The sequence below is a fragment of the Rattus norvegicus genome, chromosome 15, assembly GCF_021556685.1.
Source record: "Rattus norvegicus strain SHRSP/BbbUtx chromosome 15, alternate assembly SHRSP_T2T, whole genome shotgun sequence".
NCBI lineage: Eukaryota > Metazoa > Chordata > Mammalia > Rodentia > Muridae > Rattus > Rattus norvegicus.
In genome coordinates this window covers 68,821,798-68,827,024 of record NC_141548.1, presented here as the reverse complement: position 1 = coordinate 68,827,024, position 5,227 = coordinate 68,821,798, and the positions used below count along the sequence as shown (strand labels likewise).

The 5,227-nt window shown below is 44.3% G+C and overlaps 1 non-coding gene across 1 annotated transcript; it reads left to right on the top strand.

Annotated features, from left to right (window-relative positions):
- Window positions 1-1,118: 1,118 nt before the first annotated feature.
- LOC120097230 (small nucleolar RNA SNORA48) lies at window positions 1,119-1,259 on the top strand. Its single transcript, XR_015639187.1, has one exon. It is a non-coding gene; the product is annotated as a small nucleolar RNA SNORA48 (small nucleolar RNA).
- Window positions 1,260-5,227: the final 3,968 nt, after the last annotated feature.

Genomic DNA, 5,227 nt, shown 5'->3' with positions numbered 1-5,227 from the left:
AGGAGCCCACTTGAGTCCAGTTCAGTTGATTTTGTGGACTATGTACTTGTGGTGTCCTAGATCCCTTTGGCTCATACAATTCCTCTACTCCCCTCCTCCTTTTCTCCCTCTTCCTTCTCCTCCTGTGCAGGACTCCCTGAGCGCTGCCTACATCTGTCTGTAGGCCTCTGCATCCGCTCCCACTGGTTGCAGAAAGAAGTCTCTGTGATCTCTCTGATGAGGAATGTGGTAGGCTTTGGTCCTAGCACATCATGGAGGCACGACAAACTGTGCGTGTGGGAGGTTCTGTGGCAGGCTGGTGTCCCAATCCATCCACCTGAGTCCTCGCCTGGTTACAGAGGATTACTGGTTCAGGCCCTGTGCCCACCATTACTAGGTCTTTGCTAGTGTCACCTTCATAGATTTCATGGAGTTTCCATTGCACTAAACTTCTACCACGCCCTTGAAATGCCCCCAATTTCAGCCATCTATCCCAGTATTCTCTCCCTTCACCTGATCCCTCCTGTTCCCATCCTCTCCAGCCTCCAGTCCACCAGAGAAATCTATTCTATTCCTAGTCTCCTTTCCCAGGAACACCCTTACATGCCCCCTTAGCCTGCCCCTGTCAAAGATCAACTTCATATGGAAAAATGCATCAACCAACAACCAATGAACAAACAAACAAAAAACAGGCTAAGTGAAACAATCCTATATGATAAAAGAACATCTAGCGGTATCACCATCCTTGATTTCAAGTTGCACTGTAGAGCAATAGTAATAAAACCACACAATGTTGGCATCAAGCGGACAGGTTGATCAATGGAATTTAATTGGAGTCATGGATGTAAATCCACACACTATGGACACCTGATGTTTTGAAGAGGAAGCCAGAAATATACAATGGAAAAAAAGAAAGCTTCTTCAACAAATGGTGCTGTTTTAACTGGAAGTACTAGAATGCAAATAGATGTATACCTCAAGTCCAAGTTAATCAAAGACCTCAACTTAAGACCAAAAACGCTGAATCTGATAGAAAATAAAGTGGAGGATAGTCTAGAACTCATTGCCACTGGAGACAACTTTCTCCACGGAACACCAATAGCCCAGGCACAAAAAAACAATTAATAAATGGGACCTCATCCTCCTGGCAACAGGCAAAGAGACACCTCGATAGTGGTGTTCTTACATTGGTCAGAGGCAGGGCAGATAGAAGTCCTTTGTTCATCCTAGCTTGATGCCTGACTTGGTGGAAAAGGCCGTTTTATTCCTAGAACACATAAAAATCAAAGCAAACCAAATCCAGGCATCGCAGCGAATGAAGAGGAACCTGGAGACTTTTGTTCTGTGATGCCATATGGTGTGGGGAAAAACTTCCACAGACCTGCCCCACTGCCCATGCTGGAGGCAGACACACAGAGTCTCATCTACCACCACACAGCTCAGTGAGGGAGGAAGAAGACAGAGACCTGCAGACCTCCATTCCATCCACAGACCTTCCCTACGCATGTAGAGGCTGGTGTTAGACAAAAACACAATGTGCAGACAAAGGGGCAAGAAAGAGAAGGAGAGAAGCTTGAGCATTGTGAAGAGAGATGGAACTAGAGACCCGGAGGATGGAGAGGAGTAATTTGTTGTGAGTGGCCAGCCCTGCCACCTGGGGTTATGATGAGGTCCCAGCCTGAGCTGCCAGTGAGGGCCATGTCTAAATCCATGGCTAAGCAACAGCGGGGGTTGATGTCCACGTCAGTGTCCATGTCTATGGCTTGTATTACTGCTAGAGAACATAGGGATGTCCCTAGTTGGGACAGTCACTAGGGCTCGTGTGGCTGACTAGGGGCTGTGCAGAACTGGTCCTGTCTCTCACTGGTTGCAGTGCTTTGGAGGGCTGGTCCCACCTTTCATCAGTGACTGCTCAGTGGAGAGCCAGTCCAGGCAGCACAGCCAAGCTGGCCCTATTGGCAGAGGTGTGAATGAGCTGGTGCCAGGGTATGAGTGTGGGAGAGCTGACTCAGAATTGGTACCCACAGGGTCATGAGTGTGGAAGAGCTAGCCCTCTGCTCCTAAGTCGATGCAGTACTCAGAAGAGCGGGCCATGTACCAATCCTGGAGCGCACAGCAAAGCTGATACTGGTGGAGGTGCTGCAAGTGAGCTGGCCCCAAGAGCAAAAGCATGGGAGATCTGGTCCTGCCACTCCTCTGCTGTAAGACCTGGGTGGGGCAGGGAAGGAGGGTGGGGAGATGCTCTCAAGCAAGCAGGCTCTCACCTGTACCTCACCTGGGTAACACAGTAGTGCTGGTTACTTGGGTGAGAGCAAGGGAGGCCTGGTTTTAACACTTCTCTGCTGTGAGGTGAATGGTGATGCCTCCCCTCCCCCTCTTCAAGTTGTTATAGGGGGACAGGCAGCTGGTCCTGAGGGCATGAGAGCAGGAGGGAAAGTCTTGTCCCCTCACTGGCTGTAACACTTGGGAGACCAGGCTCTCTATACCTTACCTGAGCAACACAATGGAGCTGGTCATGATGGCTGAGACAAGGGAGAGTCAGCTCTAGGGCATGAGAGCCAGAGAGCTGACCCTGCCTCCTGCCGATAATGGTAATGGGTGGTCTAGCACCCAGAGCAGTGCTGGAGAGCTCACCTTGGTGGTGCAGATAAAGGAGCTGGCAGACTGACCAGCTCAGCTATCACCCAGGTCCAGATTCAGGGCTCAGAATTGGCTCACCCCATCTACATCAATTGCAATTGGTTGGGATGCGTGAAAGGGCCAGTCCTGCTGGTCTAAAGCTGCACAATCTCCATAACAAAGAGCAACAACAGAATATCTAGGAGGAGTTCAGGTAAGACTCCAACACTGATGCTGTTATAGAAGCCAGAGACCCCGAACCAGACCTCATTGCAACGAACATTTGCAAGTGAAGATGTACAGACAGAGGGATATACTTGGGACACACTGTGACATACTACAGCTTCCACAATGAGATGTTTTTCTATGCTTTGTTCTCTCTCTCTTCTCTCTCTCTCTCTCTCTCTCTCTCTCTCTCTCTCTGTGTGTGTGTGTGTGTGTGTGTGTGTGTGTATTATTTTGAGGGGAGACTACAAGACATAGACTTGTTAAATGAGCATGCTTAGAGATAAGAATGAGATGAGCAGAACTGGTTGAATGATGTGAAACTCATAATCAGTACAAAATAAAAAGAAAGAGAGAAATGGGACCTCATGAAACTGAAAAAACTTCTGTAAGGGAAAGGAAACTATCAATAGGACAAAATGTGAAATAGGACAGAATGTGAAAAGATCTTCACCAACTCCATATCTAATTTCCAAAATATATAAAGAATTCAAGAAAGTAGACATCAAAAAAACTAAATAACCCAATTAAAAAATACAGTACAGATCTAAACAGAGAATTCTCAGCAGAGGAATTTCAAATGTCCTTAAAGCATTTAAAGAAATGTTCACCATCCTTAGCCATTAGAGAAATGCAAATCAAAAGATTTTCAGATACCATTTACCCCTGTCAGAATGGCTAAGATTAAAATTTGCAAGTGACACCTCATGTTGGCGACAGTGTGGGGCAAGAGGAACGAATGCGGGCTGGAGAGATGGCTCAGTGGTTAAGAGCACAGACTGCTCTTCCAGAGGTCCTGAGTTCAAATCCCAGCAACCACATGGTGGCTCACAACCATCTGTAATGGGATCTGATGCCCTCTTCTGGTGTGTCTGAAGACAGCTACAGTGTACTTACATATAATAAATAAATTTTTAAAAAATTAAAAAAAAACCAAAGAGGAACGAATGCCTCCATTGCTGGTGTGAGTGCAAACCTGTATGTTCACTTTGGAAATCAATATGGAGGTTTCTCAGAAAATTGGAAATCCATCTATCTCAAGACCCAGATATACCAGTCCTGGCCCAATGAACTCTCCAGCCTACCACAAGAGCACTTGCTCAACTGTGTTCATTGCAGCTTTATTGGTAATAGCCAGAAGCTATAAACAACCCAGATGTCCTTCAACTGAAGAACAGATAAAGAAACTGTAGTAATCTACACAATGGAGTATTACCCAGCTGTGAAAAAGGTTAAGATCATGACATTTGCAGGCAAGTGAATGGAGCTAGAAAAAAATCATCCAGAGTGAGGTGACTCAGACTGAGGAAGACAAACATGGTATGTGCTCACTTATAAATGCATATTAACTATAAAGAAAGGATAATCATCCTACAATTCACAGGCTCATTAAGAATCCTTGAGTTACAAAAGCATAATACAGAAAGAGCAGGTAGCATGATCTCAGGTCTAAAAAGTGATCAATGTACTCTCCATAGTCGTGTGTGCGTGAGCAGAGTAGTTAGCCTGCAATGCAATGCAATAAAACCATGCCTTGTGAATTGAATGATCATCGGAGAAAGATTATGATTATCTGAGATCTTTAAGGTGCATAATCAGAACTTTGAAATTTAATTGTTGATTACAAATAATGTAGAGAAAACTGTGAACTAAATTTTTTTAGAATGCCATAAATGCCAAACATTAAGAATCAAAGCAAGTTTTTACATCTTTGTAAAAAAAAAAAAAACAAAACCCTATTAATGTAAACTTATGCAAAGTAGTTGCATCTGTGACTCTCAACTGTCTTCCCTTCCTCACATAACATATGACGTACAATGGATTTTTCTGTGCCTCAGCAACCTGCCATGCTTCTTTGTAAATTTGGATCAGTTGTGGCATCTGTAGCCTTTTCACTTTCCGTAGCATGAACTATCTTCAGAAACTCCTTTAACATGATGCTTTTTATTGATGTCACTGCCTCTTGGACATCCTTTTTCCCCCCTTTCCTCATCTATGTTATCAGATTCCTCTGGCTACATAAGTCCAGCCTCTTGAACGGTGGTGACATGTTAGCATGGCCCTGGTCATCTATATTCTGTTAAAATTCTGTTTATGATTGCTTGAATTTCAGTTCTAGTATGATTTTTTTTATGTCTTTGTTGCATTTGTTGACCACTTCTCTCTCTTGTTTTTCATTTCTGCAAACACCATATATGTTTACTACTGGGGACAAGGAGACAACATAAGTACTATGCTAACTATCTTTGCATAGATTGAATAAAAATCTTACAGTGTCCAATCACCAACAGGTTTTGAAAGAAATTATATGATTGGTCACAGATCATGTTGTGCCTTTGTTATTTGCGTGGTTATTTGTAGACTGACAAGTAGCACTGATGTCTGTGTTTAACACGTTGGTAGT